General features: G+C 42.8%; 1 protein-coding gene across 1 annotated transcript in view; it reads right to left on the bottom strand.

Moving 5' to 3' along the window:
* The window catches only part of LOC124605842 (chitooligosaccharidolytic beta-N-acetylglucosaminidase-like), a 306,694-nt gene that overhangs the window by 80,108 nt on the left and 211,483 nt on the right, over positions 1–15,103 (bottom strand). The window lies entirely within an intron of this gene.

The raw sequence follows: 15,103 nt of genomic DNA, 5'->3' as shown, positions 1-15,103 counted from the left end.
TTATTTACACAAAATTTATCTAATATGGATCATGATTAGATAGACAATATTTACTCTTTTCAAGACTTGTTCCAAAACAGTTACTACCATTCCATTACACACAACGATTACAAAGCAATTTTTAAAGTGTACATTGTGTTAATATTTATGTCAGCGTCGCTTTCCTGGGTATCACTACGTTGAGACAATTGGTTGTATCACAGCAAACTTTTAGTCAACTGGTTTAGTGTATTTCAGTAGCTGGCAATGCATGTCAGGGTCGCTGGTATTGAGTCACTCACTGCTTACATGGGAATGCTGCAGGAAATGGCTCCGATTGGGAACTGTTACCAAACAAAAATCAGGAAAGTAATGAGAGATGTGACTTTGTGGGCTTTTGCAACAAAATAACTTGTAATACCTGTGTTGAGATTGGTGCTAGATGTTAAGTCGAGGAGACACAGCACTTGTCTTTCTACAGTCCAACTGATCATCATCTCCAGGCGAGACACTGCCATCGCTAAGTCTCTTCAGGCTACTGTAGCAGCACGCTGGAGCAGGAGCCTCTTCATAGGCCAGCAAAGCAACACATGCATAAGGCAAACAAACACGAGATGTCACTGCTGTCACTAAGTGTCAAAATCTTCTCACAGGTGAGTCTTTGTTTGACCTGGCTTGGAGTTGTGCTGCTCATATCCTTGACTTTAGGACTCAGCTGTTCAATCCCGAGAAGTGTGTCACAGTAATGAGAGATGTTTACTAAATTCAGCCCATAAAATTGATGCAAGAGCAATAAACATCAAATAAAAAACAGCAGCAGAGTTAATGCTAGAAGAAAAATAAGCTGGTCTCTGGCTATGGGCAACATTTTACCTTTAAGGGGATCCAGAAAGGTTAAAAATTATGAAATGATTAATTTTAATTTTTTGCATTTTGAAGATATACAGTCTTTCCCCTTTCGATTGGTATAGAAATTATTCAGTTCAGAAGTCAACAACTATTTTTAAAACGTTTTTGAAATATGACACAATGTGGCGTTTTTAAACTGGTGTCACAGTTGTGCTCATGAATCTACATGCTCGTCATGTACATTTTAGTGATGTGAGAGAAAATCACTGTTAAAAAAAGTATTGCGGGGAACCTGTGACAGTTTGATACATATTGATCGTTCGATTGTTGTGCATTTCATGTTTATTTACTCTTTTGTATCCTGAAAATATCCGTAGTGAATTCTGTTCATTGAAGTCTCTGTTTTATTGATGGAAAATCATTGGTAAACATAAAGGACTAGAAATCCTCTGAAGGCTTTTAAGAAAAGGAGAAATGTTGGAAAGCCAAAGGTAGGTGCTATTACTATAAACAATAAAGATGGTAACTAAGTGTGTACCTAACCTTGCTAGTACACCTGCCCATTGCAATGGAAGTGAGAAAGAAAGTGCTTCACAAAGGCAGCTTGGTTCAGTTAGCAAAAAGTATGAATGAATGTCTTATGGGCAAATCCGATGTGAATGAAATATTCGGTGTCAGTTGTCAATGGAATTTTTGGAAAGTGTGCAAGATGAATTCAGTGTAGTGAAGTCAGTCTGGAACTTTCAATAAAAAATCACGTAGGACTTGCCAGTGAAATGGAACTGAAGTGCAGTAAGTGTTCATACATGACCACCTTTGGAACAGTGTTCCAATAACTCCACATGAAGAAAATAGTAGCAAAATCTATGAACACAACATTAGATTTGTTTATGCCTTGCATACAGTTGGTAAGGGTGCTACTGCAGGTGTAGTTTTCTGTGGCATGATGGATCTTCCAAATGCTCCAATAAAGTTTATGAACTATAATAGTTTTATAGGATCTAAAGTAGAAGATGTGTGTAAGCTGTCAAAGGAGCAATAGTAGAAGACAGTGGTAACTTGACTGCAGCATTCGATAGTACCTGGCATACATCTCTTCATGGTGTAGTATCGGCCACCAGTATGTATACAGGGTAAGTCCTGTATGTAGCAGTAACATATAAATATTGTAGGTATCCATAAAAGAATGAAGTTACACATGAAAATAATTGCATAGCTAACTATAGTGACGGTAGTGGAGGAATGGAAGTGGCTGGTGTCGCAAATATATTTCAAGGTTCTGTTGTGTGTGATCAGGTGCCATATGTGAACTACCTTGGTGATGGTGATTCTTCAATGTTTTACCACATTCAAGAATTGAAGCCCTATGGTGAAGATGTTGTAGCGAAGAAATTTGAGTGGTACTGGACACATACAGAAATGTGACCGAAAGCTTTGTACAAAAACTCAATGATGGTAAAGGGTTGGTTGGGAAGGGAAGGTTAACTGACAGTGTAATTGAAGAAATATAGAACTATTATGGTATAGGTATTAGGCAAAACACACACAATGTTGCTGAAATGAAGAATGCTGTTTGGGCTTTTTTTTCATAGTTTTTCTACCGATGAAAGTCCCCATTCTTACTTGTGTCCAAAAGGAGAAAACAGTTGGAGTAAGTGTACCAAGGGATTGCTAATAAGTGAAGTGTACACTCATAAACACAGTCTACCTGATGCAGTAATGAAGACCATAAAACCTATTTTAGAGACTTAGCAGCACATCAACTGTTGAAAAAGTGTGTTCATGGAAAAACTCAAAACCCCAATGACAATGTAAATAGTGTTTTATGGTCAAGAATTCCCAAGACAGTGTTTGTTGGAATAGAAACACTTCAATTTGGTGTGTATGATACTGTTGCTACTTTCAATGATGGCAACGTTGTAAGGTGCAGAGTGTTTCGAAATATGGGATTGAAGATGGGTTTCAACATGGTACAAACGTGGCTTGCTTTAGACAAGGAATGTCATTGGGCTTCTGACAGGGCTCTAAGTAGCCTAGAAATACAAGCCAGAATAAACAGGACGAGGACAAAGAGGAAGCTGCAGGAGAAGTTTGCAGAAGACGAAGATAATCCATTCTATGGACCTGGAACACTCTAAAAAGATAATTCAAACTTTGTCGTTTGAGTCCCAAAACTTTTATTCATTGATTTAATTTACATGTTTTCTCAGTATCTACCAAACCAATTTGCTTCAGACTTTTAGGAAGTGTTACACAGTACCTTCTTAGTAACTTAACACATCCTTTTTCAAAAAATCTGTATACTGTTGAATTTATCAATAAAAATGCCACAAGATGTAGTCAGTTTTCATGACAATAGAAAAAAATAATCTCTGACAATTGAATTCATATTTTAAAAAATCCCTGTTTTAGTTTGCAGCCAATACTCCAATAAATAACCTGTAAAAATGTCAACTTCCTAGAGCAATCACTTTTTGAGAAAACATGTAATTTATAAGCGCTACTTTAACATTGGAAAGATAGGGCTTTCTGTAGGCCTTAAACAATATACAATAAAGTCGAGATGCAATTCGGAAACGCATATAGCAGTTACAGATTTTAAGCAGGTTTTAGGCAAGCTGAAGATAATTGAACTGTGAAGAAATTTAATTTTTTTTGTGTTTCGGTCTCAGCTGCTGCTGCTGTTGCCGGTTTCGGACTGACACGCCGATTCTCAAACCATACATTTTATTATTAATCGTAACTAGTCGTACAATATGGCGCCCAAAGACATGAGTAACTTCTGTACAGGAAGTCAAACTGTTAGCCTATGTGTCTGCTATTACAGTAGACACCTAAGCTAGACTATATGTTTACAGTTCATTGGAAACACTTAGGCTAACTTATCAATGAGATTATTTATTGCATACAGATTTGACTTTTTGTACAGAAACTATTAGTGCCTTATGGCACCATATTGTATAACTAGTTATGGTTAATGACAAGGTGTATGGTTTTATAATTGTGTGTCAGCCTGGAACATATAACCACTACAGTAAAGATTGTATATCCATGCAACTGAGACAGAAAAAAAATCAAATTTCCTCAATTATATAACATTTGTGGACCTCCAATCAGTAAGCAGTGACTGCAAAAACATATATAAACCACTGAATTCTGTTTTTAAAAAAGAGTAGTTGAAGCTTGTAATAAAACTGATTATTGTGAGATAAATATACTAACTGATCTTGGATCATATGAAATCTCCGATTCCCAAGCTGAAGACTCAAAATCCAGAAACCCACTACCATGTAGCGACACGAAAATGTATAAATGTCGTCATATAAACACTTAATGTAATTAGGATTACAATTATGGACTTCTTAAAAAGATAAGCAATGATAAACAATTATTTGTACCTTATTTTTGAAATGTATGTTTCAAAGATGATTTTGCATAAATAGATCGATATATGACAGTATTTACTTTACTACATGTTGTTTGAGGTAAATCTTTGTCCTTGGGCAGTTTGTAGTACGAGTTTGACGTGCGAGGATGGAGTACAAGTTATGTATGGTGTGTTAGCATGTTGGTTGATTGTAATCAGTATTGTGGAGAGAAATGACTGAAAATATATCTATTCAACAACAGAAACTCCACCTGCGTCTATATTATTTAAAGAAAATGAAGCCAGGCATCCTCTAGACCAGTATACAAAGTTGCATTTCAGAATGGACTATGAGCCCCAACTTTCAACGAAGAAGAAGAGTAAAAGATGAGTATTATGAACACTGTTCATTCAGATTCCACCGTTGCTACCTCTCCCTGCAGTCTGTCATCATCTCAGTGTGCAAAGTGAGCAGCCACCCAAATTTAAGCTTATTTCAAAATTAATGAATCTGTTTTGGGCTACAAGAAGGTGGTGACGGTCAGAAGCTGCATTGAATATTTTTACACATGAAGAACTAAGGGCTGTTAATAAATAAGTAAGGAGATCGAAAATTATGCACCATATCACCCACAATATATAATGTACACATACAAGCCATAGTCTTCTTTTTATTTTGTCAATATGGGGATCAGGCCTTATAGCCTGTTCCAGGCTCACCAACTCTACCTCGGTTTTCCCGCACTCCTTCTTCCAATAGGATTATATTACACTGTTTGTCTAGGGATTCTCTGAAGTGGCGTACGCAATGTTTGCTCTTTTCCAGTTCTGTTTTCATTGGATTCCTTTTTTAGCTAATGACTGTACCCCCAGTTGTTTCCTTATTTCTTCATTTCTTATTCTGTCTTCTATTGTGCAGCCTTTCATTGATGTAAGGAACTTAATTTATGATGTTTCAAGTTGTCTTAGGTCTTTTGATCTTCATATCCAACTTTCTGCTCCATATAGTAATGTGGGTACTGACATGACATGACAAAATTTCATTTGGGTTTTTCTTCTAGTTTTACCCTTCACTGTTCTTTTTATCATGCAACATATATGTTGATAGTTTTATTATTTATATCTGTCACTTCTTCAAAAGTTATATCACATCCTAGATACTGGAAATGGGTCACCTGTTTTATTATTATATTCTTGATTATTATCTTAGTTCTTAGTCCTTATGGGGTATGAATCTTTAGATTATAATTTAGACTTATATTGTTTAATCTATATATGGCAATTTGTAGTTTGTCTTCACTATCCTTAGTAATTACCAGGTCATTGGCAAAAAGTATCGTATTTAGAAATTTGCCTGGCCCAACTCTTATACTTCCAAGTATTCTGTCCATCATCCATCCCTGACCAGGCCGTCGATGCAGATGTTGGACAGTGTAGGTGACATACTTCACCCTCGCATTATTCCCGAGCAGTAGCCATAAATTTTGATCATCATCTGGAAAATTAAATATACATAATTAATTTTTTGTTTGTTGCAGATACCTGCCTGCTGTGCTGGTACGCATCAGACAGTACCTGCTAGGGGAGCCAAAATAAAATGGAGATGCCAGCTGGTATGATGTAGTATCACGTGGTAATTCTGGTGCCCAAAGAGCTGCGAATAACGATGGAGGCATTAACGGGAAAAGAGAAAATCGGTCACGGATCAGGTTTCAACATGTAGCACGACATTTAGAACATGAAGAATGTCGCCACCTGTTAGTTCAGCGACTGCTCACGCCCATTCAGAAACCGTCCAACGAACTGAGGCAGCAGTGGGAACGTAGGCAGCTGTATCAGGACAACCCAGATTAATTCTTCAGACGACAAAGATGAAACCCTGACTATCGTCAGGGAAGGCAAGGCTGGGTGTTTTTTTGGGAATGAATCAGTGTGGTAAGAAGTAAAATCGTACAGCATGGTTGGCTGCAAGACCCTGAAGGACAGGTTGTACCACCTAATTTGAAAGGTTTTCCCTATCCTTTGTGCACACTAGCATTTTTCCTCTGCAAAGTGTAACAGTTGTGTGTTAAGTGTATCTGATATGTGTAGATGACTACAATGGGTCTATGTGTACTGTAGTGCCATGTTTGCGTTGTATGGTGACGACAGAAAGGAGAGGGTGAGACTCAGTGTCGGCACATAGCCTATTTCTCTCGAAAAGAACCAAGAGGGTCACAAAGCTTAACGACCCATCTAACAGACATATCACCATCAACCATCCCACGCCCTCACACCATGAGAGACGTCGAGAGATATGGATTTAATCCGTAATGTTGACGGAAAGTCTGGTGCTCAGGAACTCTGTGCCACCATCTCTCCGGCCCTATGGCGAAACGGCAATGGGAAACCTGTCAACAATGCGTGATGTACGCAGACAGTTACCGATCTATCATAAGGCCATGCATGATGTTGCTCAACTTTGATGCTCCGACAGGAACCAGTGTATTCAACGGCACATGGCCGTTGGCTTTGGTGTGGTGTCAACAGGTTATACTCGCAGGGCCAAATCCTCAAAGGAGCATAGTAGCGAAATCCCCTGACGAGCTTACAGAAGGCTCTCAGGACGATGAATCGTAGGAAACTGTTTCTGCTCCAGAGAAACGTCCCAACTTGCTCTGCACAGGACACAGTCACATATAACTACTTCTTTGGGCTGTCAAATTTCGTTCCATTCCCCTATACTCCTTACATGGCAGTCAGTGATTCCTCCTCTTTCCTCGGATGAAGAAACCATTGCATGGCAGGTATTTCCAGAATAATGATGAGTTGCTTCTCAATGTGGAACGTTTCCTGAACACATGCAATGCAGACTGCTATAATCGAGGTCTCCATCAAGTCATCCGTTGTTGGGTTAAACTGTGTCACGTTGAATGGCGGACAAGTGGAGAAAGACCAACACGATCACGCAGTTTCACTTGTCGCAGCCTGAGTTGCTCAAAATGATATATGTTTGTGACTACTACTACTACTGGGGCAGTTTACATCTATATCTATGTACATACTCCACAAAGCACCGTATGGTGATTGATGGTGTGTACCTTGTACCATTACTAGTCATTTCCCGCTCTACTCGCAAACTGAGAAAGGGAAAAACGACGGTACGTATGCCTCCACAAGAACCTAATTTATCCTATGTTACTTACGTGGACTTTATGTGAAATGTACGTTGGTGACAGTAGAATCCTTCTGCAGTCAGCCTCAAGTGCCAAGTGCCGGTTCTCTAAATTTCCTCAACAGTGTTTCGCGAAAAGAACATCGCGCTCCCCCCCCCCCCTTCCCACCCCCCCCCCCCCCTTCCCCCAGGGATTCGCATTTGAGCACACGAAGCATCTCTATAATACGAAGAACGTCCAATAAGTAACGAAACACATTTTACGTTTGTCAAATCAGATTGGTTTTATTCAGGATTCCCCAACCTTTTGCCTACAGAACCCAATTTTTCAACATAATTTCCGTTCAATGCGACCACCTTACGTCACCTTATTGGGGGCACCTGTAAGCCCACATGGGACGACTCTACTGGTCGATGTCAGAGACAGCGTCTTGTTGCATGAAGGGAAGGTTCACTATCTTTTGATTCAAAAATCGATTTTTTAAATTGCATTTTTTGATCCATAAAGGTGTTTAGAATCTACCACCGAAACGGTTTTTCCGAGTACGGAACGGAAATGTTGGTTATTCGCGGTTGAACAAAAAGTGCACTTGCCTCAAATCAGTCTTTTTCACGCACCAATTTTTTTCTTTAGAGGACGAGTTATTTTACCGGTGCTTGGGAGGAAACGCACAACATTCAAATGAAAGTTTGAACGCGTGTGTTTGGAAGTTAGCCCCCAAGCATTTGCATTCTGGTGCGAAGACTGTGGAGATTGCGACTTTCCTGGCAGTGAGCAGCTTCAACGAAGAGTACTCAGCAATCCTGAAGACCATGATAACGATGGACGTCACCCTGGGACTCTATTCGACGCAGTTCGCCAAGCATTCGTACAATCACCGGATTCAAGCGTCCGAAAACCGCTTGTCACCGGCCGTACGAGCGGCTCTGGAGCAGCGCAGGATGGCTCAGATCGAGCAGAACGCCCTCTAAGAGGAAGAGGAAGGACTAGTTTATGGACCCGGAATAGCAGATTGAACGTACGTTGCATAATATGGCATTTATATGTAGTCAAAACTTCAAAAGCGTTTTTCTCGAAATGACTTTCTTTTTATCGCGCGGTGTGGTAACTTCAAATCTGCTGAACCGATTGGCATGATTCTTTGTTTCCGACGAAGCTAATTAAATTGTCTAGGAGTTGTACCACTTTTATTCAGATACATCAACTATAAATAGTTTTACTTGGCCGACGCCGGCCGGTGTGGCCGTGCGGTTCTAAGCGCATCAGTTTGGAACCGCGTGACCGCTACGGTCGCAGGTTCGAATCCTGCCTCGGGCATGGATGTGTGTTATGTCCTTAGGTTAGTTAGGTTTAAGTAGTTCTAAGTTCTAGGGGACTGATGACCTCAGTAGTTAAGTCCCACAGTGCTCAGAGCCATTTGAACCATTTGGCCGACGAAAAAAACCTATTTTTTTCAAATGGCCGCCATTTTGTTTCCTATGGTCCAAATAACTTAAGCGTGGTACAACTCCTAAAGAATCTTATATACTTCGCTAACGCCAACTCAATTTTGATTTCAGACGAGCCGGTTGACCTGTGACATACCGCGTGTGGAGGTCTACATCGAAATTTTGTTTCGTTCCGGCGTCACTTCCGCCTTTGCTCTTCGACATTTCCGGCCAACAATTCCAGTTTGTAAAGGAAATATCAATAAACATTTTGACCAAATTTGACGTTGATATCTGTAACACATACCGAGAAAAATATTCTCAAAGAACATGCTTTTTCGGGCCAAAGATAGTAAACCTCCCCTTAATAATCTATCATCCGCGTACTTCTTGTTGTGGGGTACGTCCTTCACCCGACCAAACAGATGGATGTCGGAAGGTGCGAGATCCGGGCTGTGAGGTGGATGAGGAAGAACAGTCCAGTGAAGCTGTGTGACGTCGCCTCGGGTGCGCAGACTTGTGTTAGGCCTTGTGCTTTCATGGAGAAGAAGACGTTCTTTGGCATTTTTAGGCCGATAAACACGCTGAAGCCGTTTCTTCGATTTCCTGAGGGTAGATACACTTAAGAGCTGATCATTGCGCCATGACGGAGGGCATCAAACAGAATAACCCTTCCAGAGTCCTAAACATAACAGCATGACTTTACTGGCTGAAGGTGCGGCTCCGAACTTTTTCTTCAGAGGAGAGGCGGTGTGGTACCACTGCATGGATTGTCGTTCTGATTCCGGTTATATGTGACCAGCCCATGTGTCATCGCTTGTGACGATGTTCGACAAAAAATTGTCACGATGAGCCCGGTAACTCGCACGCAATTCTGCACGGATGGTTGTACGTTGCTTTTTATGGTCTTCTGTACGGCGGCGCGAAACCCAGTGGGCAGACAGCTTTGAGTATCCTAACTGGTGGACATGTGTATCAACACTACCAACAGAGACGTCCAGTTGTGGCGCGAGGTGTTTGATTGTGAACCGTCGATAACGTCGAATGAGAGTGTCCGCACGCTCCAACGTTGTAGGAGTCACAGCTATGTGCTGCTGGCCGACACGCGGTAGATCGGACAGGTTTGTACAATCTTTTTGCGATGATGACAGACTTCTGGCCCAACGACTCACTGTGCTTTTGTTCACTGTAGACATTCTAAAAGTGCCCACGAATAACTGCAGTGCTCTGATTTTGCGCCAAAAGAAGCCCGATGACAGCTCTCTGCTTGGAATGCGCCCCCATTACAAACGTCACTTTGAAGTCTACGAATAGCGCAGCAACTTATAGGAATTTCGTGAAGCTATAGGGGCTGAAGCTGGAATATTCCACCATGCCTCACAATAAACTCCAGATTTCTTAAACCGAAACTGACCGAGAAAAAAAAAATGTATTGCATTATATATTGAACACCCCTCGTACTTGTATATTGATCGAACCTACTGATTATGAATCTAGTAGAACGTGTCTGAATTGATTTAGTTCAAATGGTTCAAATGGCTCTGAGCACCATGGAACTTAACTTATGAGGTCCCCTAGAACTTAGAACTACTTAAACCTAACTGACCTAAGGACTTGACACACATCCATGCCCGAGGCAGGATTCGAACCAGCGCTTAGAACCGCTCGGCCACCCGGGCTGGCGAATTGATTTAGTGTCTTCCTTTAATCAGACCTCTGCAGATCCGAAAAATTCAAACAATAGACAAGAAAAAGCCACACTATTGTTGTAGACGCTGTCTCCCCTGTAGATGGGCCACACCTTCCAAAAATTCTCTCAACTAACCGAATTTGACCGTTCGCCTTCCATACTAACATCCTTACGTGCTCGTTCCATTTCGTATGGCTTTTCAACTTTACGCCTATTTACTTAACCGATGTGAGTGTGTCAAGCAGTGACCACTGACACTGTCTTGCCACATCAGAGGATTGTCTTTACTGCTCAGCTGCATTAATTTACATTTAACGAAATCCACATCTACATTCATACTCCGCAACCCACCTGACGGTGTGTGGAGGAGGGTACTTTGAGTACCTCTATCGGTTCTCCCTTCTATTCCAGTCCCGTATTGTTCGTGGAAAGAAAGATTATCGATATGCCTGTGTGTGGGCTCTAATCTCTCTGATTTTACCCTCATAGTCTCTTTGCGAGATATACGTAGGAGGGGGCAATATACTGCTTGACTCCTCGGTGAAGATATGTTCTCGAAACTTGAACAAAAGCCCGTACCGAGCTACTGAGCGTCTCTCCTGCAGAGTCTTCCACTGGAGTTCATCTGTCATCTCCGTAACGCTTTCGCGTTTACTAATTGATCCTGTAACGAAGCACGCTGCTCTCCGTTGGATCTCCTCTATCTCTTCTATCAACCCTATCTGGCACGGATTCCACACTGGTGAACAATATTCAAGCAGTGGGCGAACAAGTGTTCTGTAACCTACTTCCTTTGTTTTCGGAGTGCATTTCCTTAGGGTTCTTCCAGTGAATCTCAGTTTGGCATCTGCTTTACCGACGATCAATATGATCATTCCATTTTAAATCACTCCTAATGCGTACTCCCAGGCAATTTATGGAATTAACTGCTTCCACTTGTTGACCTGCTATATTGTAGCCAAATGATAAAGGATCTTTCTTTCTGTGTATTCGCAGCACATTACAGTTGTCTACACTGAGATTCAATTGCCATTCCCTGCACCATGCGTCAATTCGTTGCAAATCCTCCTGCATTTCAGTACAATTTTCCATTGTTACAACCTCTCGATATACTACAGCATCATCCGCAAAAAGCCTCAGCGAACTTCCGATGTTATCCACAAGGGCATTTATATACACTCCTAGAAACGGAAAAAAGAACACATTGACACCGGTGTGTCAGACCCACCATACTTCCTCCGGACACTGCGAGAGGGCTGTACAAGCAATGATCACACGCACGGCACAGCGGACACACCAGGAACCGCGGTGTTGGCCGTCGAATGGCGCTAGCTGCGCAGCATTTGTGCTCCGCCGCCGTCAGTGTCAGCCAGTTTGCCGTGGCATACGGAGCTCCATCGCAGTCTTTAACACTGGTAGCATGCCGCGACAGCGTGGACGTGAACCGTATGTGCAGTTGACGGACTTTGAGCGAGGGCGTATAGTGGGCATGCGGGAGGCCGGGTGGACGTACCGCCGAATTGCTCAACACGTGGGGCGTGAGGTCTCCACAGTACATCGATGTTGTCGCCAGTGGTCGGCGGAAGGTGCACGTGCCCGTCGACCTGGGACCGGACCGCAGCGACGCACGGATGCACGCCAAGACCGTAGGATCCTACGCAGTGCCGTAGGGGACCGCACCGCTACTTCCCAGCAAATTAGGGACACTGTTGCTCCTGGGGTATCGGCTAGGACCATTCGCAACCGTCTCTATGAAGCTGGGCTACGGTCCCGCACACCGTTAGGCCGTCTTCCACTCACGCCCCAACATCGTGCAGCCCGCCTCCAGTGGTGTCGCGACAGGCGTGAATGGAGGGACGAATGGAGACGTGTCGTCTTCAGCGATGAGAGTCGCTTCTGCCTTGGTGCCAATGATGGTCGTATGCGTGTTTGGCGCCGTGCAGGTGAGCGCCACAATCAGGACTGCATACGACCGAGGCACACAGGGCCAACACCCGGCATCATGGTGTGGGGAGCGATCTCCTACACTGGCCGTACACCAATGGTGATCGTCGAGGGGACACTGAATAGTGCACGGTACATCCAAACCGTCATCGAACCCATCGTTCTACCATTCCTAGACCGGCAAGGGAACTTGCTGTTCCAACAGGACATTGCACGTCCGCCTGTATCCCGTGCCACCCAACGTGCTCTAGAAGGTGTAAGTCAACTACCCTGGCCAGCAAGATCTCCGGATCTGTCCCCCATTGAGCATGTTTGGGACTGGATGAAGCGTCGTCTCACGCGGTCTGCACGTCCAGCACGAACGCTGGTCCAACTGAGGCGCCAGGTGGAAATGGCATGGCAAGCCGTTCCACAGGACTACATCCAGCATCTCTACGATCGTCTCCATGGGAGAATAGCAGCCTGCATTGCTGCGAAAGGTGGATATACACTGTACTAGTGCCGACATTGTGCATGCTCTGTTGCCTGTGTCTATGTGCCTGTGGTTCTGTCAGTGTGATCATGTGATGTATCTGACCCCAGGAATGTGTCAATAAAGTTTCCCCTTCCTGGGACAATGGATTCACGGTGTTCTAATTTCAATTTCCAGGAGTGTATATTGTGAATTGCAACGGGCGTACGACACTCTCCTGCGGCACACCCGAAATCACTCTTACTTCGGAAAACGTCTCTCCACTGAGAATGACATGCTGCGTTCTGTTATCTAGGAACTCTTCAATCCAATCACACAAATGGTCTGATAGTTCATATGCCCTTACCTTGTTCATTAAAGGACTTTGGGGAACTGTATCGAATGCCTTGCGGAAGTCAAGAAACACGGCATCTACCAGGGAACCCACGTCAATGGCCCTCTGAGTCTCGTGGACCAATAGCGCGAGCTGGGTTTCACACGATCGTCTTTTTCGAAACCCATGGTGATTCCTACAGAGTAGATTTCTAGTCTCCAGAAAAGTCATTATGCTCGAACATAATACGTGTTCCAAAATTCTACAACTAATCGATGTTAGAGATATAGGTCTATAGTTCTGCACATCTGTTCGACGTCCCTTCTTTAAAACGGAGATGACCTGTGCCCTTTTCCAATCTTTTGGAACGCTACGCTGTTCTAGAGACCTACGGTACACCGCTGCAAGAAGGGGGGCAAGTTCCTTCGCGTACTCTGTGTAAAATCGAACTGGTATCCCATCAGGTCCAGCGGCCTTTTCTCTTTTGAGCCATTTTAATTGTTTTTCTATCCCTCTGTCATCTATTTCGATGTCTGCCATTTTGTCATCTGTGCGACAATCTAGGGAAGGAACTCCATTGCAGTCTTCCACTGTGAAACAGCTTTGGAAAAAGACATTTAGTATTTCGGCCTTTAGTCGGATTAGCAAGTTCCGAAACACAAATTCTATCAAAGCCATCTTGTAGCCTCTTACAGTCATTCTACAACGATAACTTCCCGGACGCTAGATTAAGAAAAGGCAAACCTAAGTTTCTAGCATTTCTAGACTAAGAGAAAGCTTTTGACAATGTTGACAGGAATACTCTCTTTCAAATTCTGGAGGTGGCAGGGGTAAAATAAAGAGAGCGAAAGGCTATTTACAATTTGTACAGAAACCAGATGGCAGTTACAGGAGTCGAGAGACATGAAAGGGAAGCAGTGGTTGGGAAGGGAGTGAGACAGGGTTGTAGCCTCTCCCCGATGTTATTCAGTCTGTATATTGAGCAAGCATAAAGGAAACAAAAGAAAAATTCGGAGTAGGTATTAAAATCCATGGAGAAAAAACAAAAACTTTAAGGTTCGCCGATGAAATTGTAATTCTGTCAGAGACGGCAAAGGTCTTGGAAGAACAGTTGAACGGAATGGACAGTGTCTTGAAAGGAGGATATAAGATGAACATCAACAAAAGCAAAACAAGGATAATGGAATATAATCGAATTAATTCGGGTGATGCTGAGGGAATTAGATTAGGAAATGAGACACTTAAAGTAGTAAAGGAGTTTTGCTATTTGGGGAGCAAAATAACTGATGATGGTCGAAGTAGAGAGGATATAAAATGTAGACATGCAATGGCAAGGAAAGCGTTTCTGAAGAAGAGAAATTTGTTAACATCGAGTATAGATTTAAGTGTCAGGAAGTCGATTCTGAAAGTATTTGTATGGAGTGTAGCCATTATGGAAGTGAAACATGGACGATAAATAGTTTGGACAAGAAGAGAATAGAAGCTTTCGAAATGTGGTGCTACAGAAAAACGCTGAGGATTAGATGGGAAGATCACATAACTAATGAGGAGGTACTGAATAGGATTGGGGAGAAGAGGAGTTTGTGGCACAACTTGAAGAAGGGATCGGTTGGTAGGACATGTTCTGAGGTTCAAGGGATCACAAATTTAGTACTGGAGGGCAGCGTGGCGGATAAAAATCGTAGAGGGAGACCGAGAGATGAATACACTAAGCAGATTCAGAAGGCTGTAGGCTGCAGTACGTACTGAGAGATGAAGAAGCTTGCACAGGATAGAGCAGCATAGAGAGCCGCATCAAACCAGTCTCAGGACTGAAGATCACAACAACAACAACAACAACTTCCCGGACATCACAGCATCGTCAGAAAACAGCCAGAGTCTGCTGCTCGCGCTGTCGGTCAGGTCAT

Source organism: Schistocerca americana, chromosome 3, assembly GCF_021461395.2.
Source record: "Schistocerca americana isolate TAMUIC-IGC-003095 chromosome 3, iqSchAmer2.1, whole genome shotgun sequence".
Taxonomy (NCBI): Eukaryota; Metazoa; Arthropoda; class Insecta; order Orthoptera; family Acrididae; genus Schistocerca; species Schistocerca americana.
Note: the sequence above shows the minus strand (reverse complement) of the source record. Positions and strands in the feature narration are given on the sequence as shown.